At 37.9% G+C, this 14977-nt stretch overlaps 1 protein-coding gene across 3 annotated transcripts in view; it reads right to left on the bottom strand.

The window, feature by feature from the left end:
* Window positions 1-14977, bottom strand: part of bchs (WD repeat and FYVE domain containing 3 bchs) — a 1877108-nt gene that overhangs the window by 1831854 nt on the left and 30277 nt on the right. For all 3 annotated transcript variants that reach the window (XM_090389621.1, XM_090389619.1, XM_090389620.1), the window contains exon 2: window positions 3918-4021. The gene's annotated coding sequence lies outside the window, so the exon portion shown is untranslated. The remainder of the gene's footprint in view (window positions 1-3917; window positions 4022-14977) is intronic.

The raw sequence follows: 14977 nt of genomic DNA on the forward strand, positions 1-14977 counted from the left end.
TCCTTGCATTATATTATTATTATTAGCCATATGGTGCAAGGAAGCCTGAGGCTTTTGCTGCACCAGCCAAAAAAAAAAAAAAAAAAAATCTGAATTACCCTAAGAGAGAGAGAGCCAGAAGTAGAAGGGAATCACCAAGATGCCTCTACTAATGCTAATATCTGGGAAGTTAAAATCCCCCATTATAAGACGATCTGATTTACTGGCTCATTCTATTTCTCTGTACAGTTGTTCATTTTACTCATCAGAGTCATTAGGCCTATAATGCACTCCAACTCAACTTCATTTTCCCAGTTCTTATATCAAGCCAAAGTGACTCAACACTGCACTGTCCACCCATGTATGCACTTCCTTAGATTTTATGTGGTTCTTAACTAACAGCATCACACCCTCCTCCCCTTCTATCCTTTTTGTACACATTGTACTCCCCATATTTCAATTCTGCACTGCCTATATTTGTGTGACACCATGTCTCTGATATCCCAACAATATCTGCCTTTGATGCCTTGATCAGCACTTCAAATTCATCAAATTTATTTACTATACTTCTAGCATTGGTGTACATGCAAGTATACATGCACCTGTTCTTACTCTTAGTTACCCTAACACAACCCATGTATTTACTTGTTCCTTGACGGCTCCCAGCAATCCTTGAAATTCCCAGTACCTCATTTTCCAGGCTGCTGTTTTATGTTATGGTGGTCTTCCTTCTGTTCATCTCTGTGGCTGCTACCAGGGCACAGTAAATTGCTGTGCTGATGGCATCTAGTGTTACTTCATTTTTGTTGAGATGTTTGTTATTTGGTTTTTAGGAGCATTAGCAACTAAGGCAATATTGCTCCGAGGATATGCGGTGTCATTCCCTGACCTTTCCGCATCCTCCATATTTGGTGGTCACGGGCTCAAACCTCGGTCTAATCAAGAAGCATGTGCTACGCACTGCTGCTCCTGCCCACCTGGCTACGGAGGCACCTTTGTTGAAATAATCTGGTATTATTTGCTTATTGTGGTGGTCTGTGACTTGCCACAGGATTCTGATGGGTCTCTACTTCAGGGCAGTCCCTAAATCCAGTTCATGAGAAACTGTGTCAAAATAGCCTAGTAAGTTAGTTAAGCATGATTTTCCCTTAACAAAGCCATGTTGTATGTCCTTCAGACATACAATGCAGATTTCAGTTCGGCAGTGGGCATGTCTGGCAAAGAGTACATTGTGTAAACTCCCCCCCCTAGAAATAAGATTGCACTCATAATCCTTGCCTTTAAGATTTTTCCTACCACTGAAGTCAGACTAGCCAGTCCACAATTACCAACTTCACTCTTAGAATTGCTTTTATGTATTGGCAATACACTGGCACTTCTCCAATTGAAAGGAACCTCTCCTCAGTCCAAAGATAGATAATCTCATAATTAACCTCAATGGTACTATATACTCCCTCACACTCTGCCTCAAAACTAAAGGGCATATGCCATCAACTCTGGGAGCCTTACTTGCCTTTATGCTCAAAAGTTTTTCTAATAATAAATAAACAATCATTTGTAATTATGACATCACTAATTTCATATGACTCTGCTTCACTCGCACAACCTCTTCTCAGAGAGTTGGATCTTTTGTCAGTAAAGACAGATGCAAAATACCTATTCAATTCACCGCAACATCAGCTGGGTTATCTAAGATTTTCCCACATCCAGTGAACAAGTGCCCACTCTGATTAACTTCCATCTTTGATGTATTTACATATATGAAAAATTCCTGTCCCCATTTTTTGCACTCTTAGTCAATGCTTTCTCATATGCAGCGTTGGCTTCCCTGACAATATTTGTGGTACTAGTACAGAACAACTTGTACCTGTCATAGGATTAGGTTCTTTTTGTTGCTCTGTAACTGTCCCATGCTATCTTTTTCTGCTCTATTTCACTAGCCAGCTCTACAGGCATCCATTTCAGAATTCTCCTCCTGCAATAATTTCTTAAAGGTATGTAGCCGAGTGGTCAGGAGCAGGAGTGCAGTAGAAAAGCTCTTTGAGTAGACCATGTTTCAAACCCCTGACTACTAAATACGGGCGATCTGCCAACCCACACTGGACCAAGTGTGGCAGATTATGGTCCATTTCCCTCAACATGAATTGTTGAGGTGTCCATCCTGCAGTGGATTGATAATGATTGCAGTTTACTTTTTTACACGAGTTCATGGCTTCTGTGATTTTTGCTTTAAAAATATTCCGTAATTCAAATGAATTCGCCATCCCTTGGCAATCTGCCCAATTCAGAGGTGCCATACAGTGTCTTAAACTGTCAAAATCCCTCTTCTGAAGTTAAAACCCATACCTTTACCTTTAACCAGTGCAAAATTTTGTTATCATCTTCCAACTGATGATTGCATGATCAAGTAGGAGATTTAATTAGGATTATTTCTCCTAATTAAATCTCCTAATCCAGAAATGTTCAGGAATAATTTATAAAATTAATGATTGAAAAAATAATACAAGCTATATAAGAGAGGAAAATAGACTGTTTAAGAACCAAGTGAAAAACCACATATGCTAAACACAGTGCAGATTTCAGTTCGGCAGTGGGCATGTCTGGCAAAAAGTACATTGTATAAACTCCCCCCCCCCTAGAAACCACCATCAGATATGAAAATTACCAGAAATACCAATTTGATTAGCAGTCATGCATATGCAATGCAAGAAATATTTGATAAGGAGAGATAGGGGCACATGCATCCACCTGATCTTTAAATCAATAATACTTAGTTGTGATAAAACCTGGGGGAAAGCTGAAAGAGAAAAAAGGCAAAGGACAATAGAGACATCACTGGAATATGATAATGATTACAATGACAATCATACAGATACATAAGATCACATGTAGTATGAAGGTACAGTCAACAACAGGTAGTATGAAGGTACAGTTAAGTAGATTGCCAAATACAAGTTAACTGGGTGAGAAAGGCAACATCTGAGTGTTGATAGCCATAATATATTTTATTCTGTGTTTTTATATTCTTATTATACATCTGAAGCTTTACTTTTTAACTGTACAGTTTTTATAGTTGTTTTTTATTTCATATATTTCATTTATACAATCCCCTCAGTTTAAATTTTAACTGTACAGTATTTTCATTTGATTTTATTTATAGAACTTATATAGTCATAATAAAGAGATTTTTAAATGCAGTTCGGTCAGTGTATGACAAAATTAATATTCAGATTACTACACACATTAATAATCATATTAATATTTGGATTACCGCACATAATAGAAAGCATAAAATTTTCCTTTCTACTACTATGTGCATTTGGTTTCCTGATATAACTATTTATAAACTGTTTTCTAGACACATCTCGCTCTTACATTATTTTTTCTTATAATTATTTCCTAAAAGTTATTTCCAAAATAAATGGAAAATGTCTTGTTTATATGCATCAGTGCACTACATTTATAATAAGCAAAAAAGTAAAATTAAATCTTACCTTATTTACAAAGCTGTAGTAATAAGAATTATATACAAATAATAATTACCTGCATAGGTAAATAATTACTAATATTATTACTAGCCTGTAATTCCGTAACAGAAATATTCATTGCACGTGCAACAGAAATATGGTTGAAACCTTCGAGGTGAGGTGTGAAGCACCTCAAGGTTTCAACCATATTTCTGTTGCACATGCAATGAATATGTGCACAGCACACTCCTCACAGTTATTGCATATATTGTTATCACCACCCCCCAACCACATGAGAAAATTATGGCATCATGCTTTCTGATATACTCATTTGTGCTTTATTTTCTAAACACCTGTTTTTCTTATATATATAATTATTTTCTCAGTATCAAAATGAATGAAAATGCCTTCTTTGTACGTATAAATGCACAATTTTATAATAAACAAAAAAGATATAAAAGGAAATCTTACCTTAATTACAAGGCTGCAGTAATCCGAATAATATACAAAACATACGTATTAAACAGTTCTCCATGAGTCTTTCATAAGAAATATATTTTACTTCAAATAATTTTCTAAGGAGAGAGAAAAAAAAATTAAAAATTATACAAATAAAAAAAAATTTCTAAAGTAAATTATGAGACGATAATCAAAATCTGCATATATGAATATGATAAACTCAATATCAAAACAAATGGAAAATGCCTTCTTTGTATGTATCAATGCACCATTTTATAAATTAATAATTTATAATTTTATAAATAAATTAACAAAAAAGAAATAAAACGAAATCTTACCTTATTTACAAGGCTGTAGTAATCTGAATAATATACAAAAAATATGAATTAAACAGTTCTACATGAGTCTTTCATAAGAAATAGATTTTACTTCAAATATTTTTATTATAATTAAAATACATATTGTTCAAGAGCAGAAATGTAAGAAAAAAAAAACACTGACATGCATTTTCATTACACAACTAAAATACAATTCATTATTTATTTTAATTTTTTTTTTTTTTTTGTTGTTTAAATCAATCATTTGCAATCACCATCACTGAACAGGAAACTTACTGTAAAGTCAGAAGTGTGAGCCAAAAGTTTACAGACTGGAGAAATTAAATTAGTTCAGGTTATATTATGTTAGTTACATGTTGCCATAAGTGATTAGTAGTAAACTCCATCCTGACAACCACCATTATGTATGGTTGGTAAATAGTACCCCACCAGAGTTTATACATCAATCCCACTTTCACCCACTGCTTGAAGCATCTGTGGAGGGGGGGGGGGGGAGAGAGAGAGAGAGAGAGAGAGAGGGGGGGGAGAGAGAGAGAGAGAGAGAGAGAGAGAGAGAGAGAGAGAGAGAGAGTGTATGTAGGACCACTGCCATTTTGTTCTTGACTAAAAAACTGCTGAACCAACAAAGCCATATTGACTGGTGAATTGTCGTAATACAGAAGCCAATCCTGGGTGTGCCATTTGTCTGGGCATTTTCTGATGGCATCATCCCTCAAATGATTTAGGATCCCAATGCAGAACTGGTGATTTACAGTTTGGCCTAGCAAAGAAACTGTTGATGAAAAATTCCCTTGCTGTTGAAGAAAACAATCAGCATACTCTTGAGATTTGATCTGACCTGCTTTGCCTTTTTTTGGACATGGATGTAATGGATCTTTCCATTGAAAGACTGCTTTGTTTCTGGGTTCTAACCATAACCCAGATTTCATCCTGTTATGTCCTCAGAAAAAATGTTTTTATCCTTTGCAGCCTGTGCTTTCACGTCACTGCACACAGAAACATGGTTCTGTTTATTTTCATTACTCAGCAAACAGAGAATAAATTTTGCAGAAATCTGCTTTGTGCTTAAATTTTCAGTTAAAATCCAAGCATGCACTATATAATAGGCCTAGACATTACAAATATCATTATGCCATCTGTCACCAGGGATGACTTCATACACTTTTAACAACATTTTCATCAGTCCCACTTGAGTGATGGATGACCTGAGTACTCAAAATCCTCAACCAATGTTTGACCACTTTGGAAATGCAAATGCCACTGAAAATTTTGAATTCTACCCATAGCATCATCACCAAATTCTTGTTTTTAGGATTTCGGATTCCTCAGTCTCCGAAGCTGTTTTCACAAATTTATGACAAAATTTGATGCAAATTCATTGTTCCTTAACATCTGCCATCTTCCTTGGCTGCAAAAATTGCAAAACACAATTAAACATCAATTGCACAAAAGCACAACATCCTATTGAAGCAATACTCACCACAATAACTCATAATTAATTAGTTCAGTGGTGTCAAATGGTGCATTACTATATGTGGTTGTTGATGTTATTAAGTTTACTAACACAAGGGCTACTAAGGCCAAATTGTGTCAGTTCATACTTTATTTCTTATATCCACATACCTTTTAACAATTTAATTATATTTAACCAATTTAACCAAGAAAATGGAATAAAATCTGGGATTCATTTAATTTGCTGAAGGACCGAAAGGTGTTAGAATGGATTGATAAGTAAAGAGGACAGTCTACAAGAAAGTGGCAAACTGTAAGTTGGGTGTAACAGGATGTGCACTGGGGTAGATCTCCCAATAATAAAAACAGGTGTGTAATAGAAGTATGCCCAATTCTCAGTCGTGCCAATACCCCTTCTCGTCTGTTTCATCTGAATCCAGACAGCTACAACTCTGGTTCTTGTTTGATCTGGTAAAGTTTGTTGGTAATACTTTGCCAGATTTGTGATCAGTTTTCATAATATGCCTTGCGAATTACAGGCTTATAATCCATATATGGAACCTGAAGGCACTGTGAAAAAGTGGTAAGAGGTCGTTTAGCGACAATATTAGCAGACTTCCAGAATGTTCCAGCAACAAACAAAATGTTACTAATTGATTTGACTCTCTGCAAGAGAGTAACTGATGAATAGTTTTTAGCGTAGAGTGACAGGCAGAAAAATTCTCCCTTATGGCAAAGACTGCACTGAGAGAGTCAAGTATAGATTAGGGATGGTGAAATGGAGCATTCAACAATCTGTTCAAGTTTTAAGGCATACAGCTTAGCAGTGAAAATACTGCACATGGCTGGTAATGAGGCTGTAATGGTAATACTGCTATTAGTATTAGTATTAGTAACGGCCGTATGGTGCAAGAAAGCCTATGGCTTATGCTGCACCAGCCAAAAAAAAAAAAAAAAAAAAAAAATCCGAACAAAACAATGATAAAAACAAAAATTAAATAAATAATAATAATTAATAAATAAATAAAAATAATAAAATGAAATTAAAAATTAAATAAAAAGGAAATTAATCCTATCATCCTATGCGCTTCCCTTACCCGAAAGTACTATCCAGATGACCTTTGAATTTCCCCAAACTGTCGGCCTCTACCACCCATGAAGGCAACTTATTCCATTAATTTATAACTCGCTGGCTAAAATAAAACTTCCTGCAGTCCAATCTAAACATTTCCCCGCGTAACTTGAATTTATGTCCCCTAGTTCTAGCATCATTTATAATCTTGAAAATTTTGTCCTCATTCATTTTACTGATGCCTCTCAGAGCCTTAAACACCTCAATCAAATCTCCTCTAAGGTGTCTAGTTTCCAAACTCTGCAACCCACATATTCGAAGTCTTTCTTCATACAGACGCCCTTTTGCCGATCTCACCAGGCGAGTTACCCTTCTTTGCACCCTTTCAAGAAGCTCGATGTCTTTCTTTAGGTGCGGTCTCCATACTTGAACACAGTATTCCAAGTGTGGTCTAACATAGGCCTTATATAATGGGATTATCACGTCCCTATCTCTACTTGCAAAAGTTCGATAGATCATCGATAGGACACCATGGGCCTTCCTTGCAACCTGTTTACAATGCTCAGAGAATTTCATGTCTGACCGTATCGTAACACCCAAGTCCCTTTCCTCCAGTACTGGGTTTAGTTGAACTCCACCAAGTGAATAAGTTATTTTGGGATTACTGTTTCCCAGGTGTAATACCTTACACTTTGTTAGATTAAAGCACAGCTGCCATTTTTCTGACCATTCTTGAAGCCTATCTAGGTCTCGCTGAAGAAGCTCAGCTTGACAGTGATCATTAACTACTCTACCAATTTTAACATCATCTGCAAATTTAGACATCACGCCCTCTATCCCTTCATCAATGTCGTTTATGAAAATTAAAAACAACAGTGGTCCTAATACTGATCCTTGGGGAACCCCACTTCTTACATCAACCCAATCTGAGGAATAGCCATTTATCACAACCCTCTGCCTCCTGCCCTGAAGCCATCCTTCTATCCATCTAAGGATTTTTCCAGTGATTCCAACCTGTTCCAGCTTATAAAGCAACCGCTCATGTGGGACTGAGTCAAAAGCTTTGCTGAAATCTAAATAAACAATGTCGAAATTATTCCCTAAATCCAGCTCGTGAGTGACCCTTTCGAAATAGCGAACCAGATTTGTTAAACATGATTTTCCCTTTACAAAACCATGCTGAGTATCCTTGAGAATTTCAATTCGATCCAAATGATCCTGAATTCCACCCTTGATCAATGCCTCCATGATTTTCCCTACTACTGAAGTCAGACTGACAGGTCGATAATTTCCCACTTCACTTTTAGAGCCACCCTTATGTATGGGAGATACATTTGCACTTTTCCAATCCAAGGGAATCTCCCCAGAGTCTAGTGATGCTCGCATAACCAGCCTCAGTGGTTCAATGCACTCGCTTGCCGCCTCTCTCAAGATTATAGGGTATATTCCATCAACTCCAGGAGCCTTACTAGTCTGTAGGCTTGATCACCGATGCCTTGAATGCGTATATACCATTAAAAAAATACTCTGGCAGCTACAGTGTTGTCAGTTTTTGATCCATCAGTGTATATTGCACAGGAATTGCATTTGAGATTGGAATGGGCTGCAATTAACTGTCTGATATTGGAAGAAGCTAAAACATCCTTCACCCATCAGAGAAAGTAGTCATCATGAGAGGCATGAAAACGTAACCAAGGTGGTACAGGAAGAGTGGTGTCCTCAGAAATGTCACCTTAGGTCAATGTTCCAAGTATGAAGAAGTTCTTTATGTCTGAGCGATGCAGGTCAGTTTTCATGTGGCTTACTCTCATAAAAGGAATTCCACTGGGTATTATATTGGAACTCCCAACTAGGATGGGACACTTTGGATCTTAGCAACATATTGAGACAGCAATATTTTTCTGCAGAGATGTAATGGAGGATCATGTGCACCAAGGTAAAAGCTTTGGACCGAAGAAATCCTAAAAGCTCCTACAGCTGTCCTCAGAGCACCGTACTGTATGGCGTTCAGCCGATCTAATGTGCTCACCCTAGCAGAGTCATATACTGGAGAACTGTAACCTAGGCGCAAATGGATTAGGGACTTATACAGGTGTAGCAAGGTATACCGATCAGCTCCCCATGACGTGGATGAGACTGATCGAAGTATATTCAAATGCTTTAGACAAGTAGTTCTTAAATAAATGATGTGAGCTTGGAAATCTAGCTTGCTGTCCAATATCATTCCAAAAAATCTAACGGTACTAACAAGTGGGATTGGAGTTCTGTTTACTTCTGGTTCAGGATCAGGATGAAGAGCCTGTAGCTTGCAGAAGTGAGTGGCAGTGAATTTATTTTCTGACAGTCAATAATCACTCCATGAAGTCCAGGATTCTATTTTGGTTACGGCTAGTTGGAGCTGCCATTCGATGGTGTTCATACTTTTAGACTGACAGGAAATGGTAATGTCGTCTGCATACATGTAAGTTTCAACGGTTTCTGGGATATCCCTTGTCATACTACTAACTCAAATTGCAAATAGTGTTGGACTAAGTATCGAACCCTGTGGTACAAGTTCCTCTTAAATGTGAGATGTAGAGAGTAAATTTTTATATTGGACTTGAAAATACCAATGCCACAAGAAATTTTGAATTATTTCAGGCAACTGTCCTCTTAGACCTAGATGGTAAAGATCCATTACAATACCATGACGCCAAGTAGTGTCGAATGCCTTTTCAAGATCTAAATTGACCATGACTAGATGCTGTTTCATGATGAAGCCATTGCAAATATGAGATTCAGCCTTGATAAGCAGGTCTAGCATTAATCTGTTCTTCCAAAGGCCATACTGATGGTCTGGAAGAAGACTCTGTGACTCTGGGATGTAAGCGAGTCTTGTATGAACCATCCTTTCAAAGATTTTTCCTATGCAGCTTGTTAGAGATATTGGCCTATAATTTTGAACCAGGGAAGGATCTTTGTCTAGTTTTGGTATGACGATAATGAACGAATGGTGCCAGGAAGAAGGATAAGTATTTTCAGAGAAGATCTGATTGTACACAAGTCCTCTTCATGTAAATGCTTCAGCACAATGTACTGAACACTATCTGGGACTGCAGCACTGCTGAAAGATCTAATTAATGATTCTTTCGATTCTATTAATGTAAAGGGTTAGTTATACGGAAAGGAGCGGCGCATTAAGAAGTTAATTTTATACGGTTCTGCATTATCTTTAATTCTCTAGAAGGAGGATGCATAGGAGGCAGAAGCAGAGATGGTGGCAAAAGATTCTGCTAACACATTGGTAACTTCTTTAGGAGTAGACATGGAGTAGACATGTCTTTCCCATCAGAGATGGCAGCCAAACAAATTTGCCATTTAGCACCTGTATCCTTCTCCAGATGATCCGTGTGTCCGTGTCTTTTGTGATGGTTGATGGAAAAGCAATTAACAAATTGCATTTTGCTTTCCTTCTAATTTGCCTTGCTTTTGCTTTAAGCCTTTAATAAGCAATTAAGTTAATAGTAGTAGGACACTTCCGGAAATTATTCCATGCACGGTTTTTCTTTTGTTTGGCATTAGAACACACTGCATTCCAGCAGTGATTTCAGTAAGTGCGATGTGTCTTGGATTTTGGAATGAAAGCATTTGCCACAGTCAGAATCTGATTGGTGATGTAAGTAGTTACATTATCAATAGGTTTCTATTGTACATAAATTCTATCTAAAAGCATTCACGCAGAATAGCCATCCTAGTAAACTTCCAATTAGATCGTTTATCAGGATTTTCAGTTACCACTGTTTGTACTGAGCAAATAATTGGAAAGTGGTCACTATTAAAGGGACTGTATAACACCAACCATGTCATGATTGGAAAGATGGATGGAGAGCAAATTGACAATTCAACTGCTGAAGTAGATCTTGTAGATAGGTGGAGATCCAGAGTTGTAAGCAGGAGATCCAGAGTTTAGTAAATTAAGATCATTATTATTCATAAATTCTTCAATCAATCTGTTTGTTCTGTCCATTGTAGCGGACCACCACAATGGATGGTGTCCATTAAAGTCACCGAAAAGACAAATTGGAGATGGAAGTTGTGCAATGAGGTTTTCAACTTCTAAATGAGGAAAAGGTAGAGATGGTGGAATATAAAGGGAAACAAGAGTAACTGAGGTAGGAACTGCAATATGAGCAACCACAGCTTCTAGATTGGTTCATAGCAGGATTGGCTTGGATGGCACATTAGAATTAACCAGAATGGCTACTCCTCCACATGCAAGAGACTGAGTTCTTATCTTGTCTGTACATCATATCCGTACTGGTCCTTGAGGCTGTCGCAGATATTCTCTCAGATATGCTGGACAAGGGCATATCTGAGAGAGAAGGGCATTTCGGCGTTTTACCTGGGAGTCTAAAACGCTGATGGAACTGGTATACAGGTGACACTCGAAATCAAGTGGGCCCAATTTCGGAGAAGTCCAGACTGTGACAGCCAAATCCTCGGCTTGCACCTTCACAATAGTGGGACTGTTAGTAATCCTGGGTATAACTCTATTCATTGTGTGTGTGTGTGTGACCACCCAGGTGTGAACCAATATAAGGAGGGATAGAGTTGTGGCACCCACACCACGCAGAGGTATGCTGCCCCTCTGTGTTACCAGACAATACTAGTTGGAAGATGACTCTCATCAAACGGTTCAATAACACCACTTTGCTTATTGGTGGCTTGAAGTGTTGGAACCTATTTCTCCAGAGCTAACTTCGGTCAACCCTCCCTCATCTCTTCCATCATGCAGTATGATTGATGTCTTTTGAGGTTATGATGAACACCATGGCGAGATCAAAACTACCTAACATTTCGCGGGTACAACTCTAAAATGGTGTTCACAGGCCGCTAGTTAGTACACTGAACTAACCAATTGGTAAATCTCCAGGAGGCTTCCGGATCAGCTAGTGTACAGTATATTCTGGATATATTCTTACCATGTGTGCACCATATCTGAACATTTCATTACTTCATACAGCATGTCCCACCCCTCGCCCCACTTTTTTCTTACTATTGAATACACTGTGAATTGTCAAACTAATAGAGCAAACTTCTCCACGAAAAGATCTAAACCTCCCAAACACTTCCTAGTTCATTTCACAAAAATAGGTGCTCTCAGTTCTAATCTCAATGATGTCTATTTCCACTTACAGTCTGCCAAACCCCATGAACTTGTTTTGACAGAAAAGGTTATTGGTTGATTCAACCACTGCTCATCTCAGTTGCCAAATTATTTGCTATATCATTCCTTTCATCTCAAAGTTGGTACTTGTGCATATGTCCGTTCCGATATTCCCTGTCAGAGACTTGGGAATTTCGAATCTCCTCTTTTTGATCTTCTCTGGCTTAAAATCTCTCTACCTCATTCTGTCAAATTCTCTGTTGTCTCTACCGTTCTACGAACTCCACTAATCACTTGGAACTCTTTGACTTCCTATATTTGCAACTTGACTTTCCTAACAGTGAGGTAATTTTCCTTGGTGATTTTAATGTTCACAACTTCAGCTGGATTCCATTTTCTAGTCACACAGACCCAGCTGGTTGAGATGTTGAGGCTTTCGCAATTACTAATGACCTCACACAGATTGTTCATATATCTACCAGAAAACCAGACAATCCTAACCATACAGCCAACATGCTTGATCTTTTTCTCACAAACAACCCTTCTAAGTACACGGTCGAATGAGTGATCCTTTAGGCGCCTCAGATCACAACTTGGTGATTACCTATTTTCCAATGGAACCTTTATCTCATGGCTATTCCCAACCACGTGTTGTTTGGCATTACAAAAATGCAAAATGGGATAATCTGCAAGATTTCTTTTCTTCTTATTCTTGGTCGGATTACTGTTTCAAAACTTCTGAAGTCAACGTTTGCTCAGAACGTGTCAGAGAAATTATTCTTGTAGGAATGGAATCCTTTATTCCACACTACACCTTAAAACCTCGTCATTTATCCAAACCTTGATTTTCAAAAATATGCTAAGGCTGTTCAAGAGAAGAATGTTGCATATTGTAATTGGCTTGTTTCCAATTCTTCAGTTTCATTTTCTGCCTACACCAGAGCTTGCAACAATTGTAAAGCAGTTATTAATCAGTCAAAACTAGATTTTGAACAGGCTAAGAGTAGAAAACTTGCTTCTTGCCCTAATGGTAGCCAAGCATTCTGGTCACTTGCCAAAGCTATTTGGCCGCAAATTTTGCCCATCTCTGCTCCCACCTCTGTCAAAACAAGATGGTTCTACTGTCACTTTAGCCAAGGATAAAGCTGACCTGCTATCATCCCATTTTTCTTCTAACTCATGTATTACTGATCTTGGTAAAACACCTCCCACGATTCCGAGCACCCTCCATTCAATGCCTCCTGAAGGATTTTGACGAATCTTGATTTTTTTTTTTTTATGAAAACCCCAAACACAAGAGGTAATATAAACTATAGTACTTAGTATCGTGCATGGGTAGGAGGTTGAGAAGACGAAAGAAGATATTTGTTGACATTAGACAGGAACTTCTGTAGACTGTAATTTTCAGGAAATACATATGAAGGAAGGTTGTTCCAGAAAACGGCAGTTAAATGAATAAACAAGGAAGATGAAAAGTTGGTTCTGTGAGTTTGAAGTTGGACAGTAAATGGATGTTGGTTGGTGGCAGCACTTGTTCGGACTGTTTTGAAAGAGAGAGCAGGAATTATAGAAGCTAATTCAGCACCAACACCAAATTAGCACCATGTATAGTGTACTTCTCACTGTATCTGTAGATGACACAATGCAGACAAAAGGAGGGTGACACGTTTGTGCACTTTTGTTGCAGAGAGAAAGAGGAAACAAAGTGCCATTTCAGCATCCTGATGGGCTTAAGGAATGGGTTGATACCCTCAAAGAAATAAAAGAGAGGAACCCATCAAGCACTCAGCTTGCCTAACAGAACAGATACAACGATAAGAGGGAGCACATGATGAGTCTTATCAATCAATTTAGCCCTGGTCAGATGTAAGGCTAATGTACTGGAATTTTTTCAGGCATGGCCTGTGCTTGTTCAGAGGAGACTCTTTTTACAGGAATGGGATACACTTAAATAGAAGGGAGGCAAGAATATTTGCTGACTCTGTCAAGGGAGGGGTTAGGTGAATCAGCAAACTGCTAGCTTGTGGGGGGGAATTCACATACTAACAGATTAACAATGACCACAGCTAGAAGTGAAAGTGATTCTTGCACTGCTTCTACTGGGACATGCAGTAAACTGGAAAGAAAGGTGTTGAAAATTACAAGGCCTACTGGAGGTCCTCCTGAAAACATCATGTACATGGGCTGTGTTAGCATCACTACTGACAGAATCAGTTACATATATATATACTTGCACATACACTAATGCTAAGAGTATAGGCCAAGTTTAATGTGGAGAAGTAGATGAATTTTGAGTACTGGTTAGGTCATCAACTGCAAATATTGTAGAGTTACCAGACTTGGTGCCTCTCAGATATACAGGAAGCAGAATTTGAATATGATGAGTACAGTGTACAGAGAAAGAACAGAAAGTATGAAGAGGAGAGCTTGCACCCTTAATTCAGACTTGGATTTTAAGGCAGTGCACTTAATTCATGTGGAGGGCAAATGCAATGTTGAATCAATTTGGTGTGACGTTTTGTCTTCCCAATAGACATTGGGAAGACAAAAAAGGCGAATAGGAGTCCATTTATAGGTCAAACAACTGAGATGAGTACAAACAAATGTAGAGACAAAAAAAAGGGGGAAAATAAGCCACAACGCTTTATAAGGATTTTAATTTTCTAGATACCGAGCAGAACTAGTGAGCTGGTAACACATACAATATCAGGAATTTTCTGGATTTACTGGACAACACTAGCATGTCACACAGCAAACAATAGATGGCAATACTGTTGATCTGATTATGAGCTGCAACTCTTCAAGCATTAAAACTATCCAGGTAAGTGAACCATAAGGTGGCAGTGATCATAATATACTGACATTGAAACTACCAAAACTATTGTCAAGGATAAAGGGAAAGAATTTTCTTCTGTAAAGGTAACTAGTAGTTGTAGACAATTTTTAAATTCCCTTAAGTGGAACCAACCAATAATGTTCCCACTGCAAATTTTAGATGGGAATCATTCAGGAAAGTATTCATAGAAGCTACTAACCATTTTATACAAATGAAGAGATACTATTC

The sequence above is a fragment of the Mastigoproctus giganteus genome, chromosome 2 (genome assembly GCF_048544385.1).
Source record: "Mastigoproctus giganteus isolate SK-2022 chromosome 2, ASM4854438v1, whole genome shotgun sequence".
Lineage (NCBI taxonomy): Eukaryota > Metazoa > Arthropoda > Arachnida > Uropygi > Thelyphonidae > Mastigoproctus > Mastigoproctus giganteus.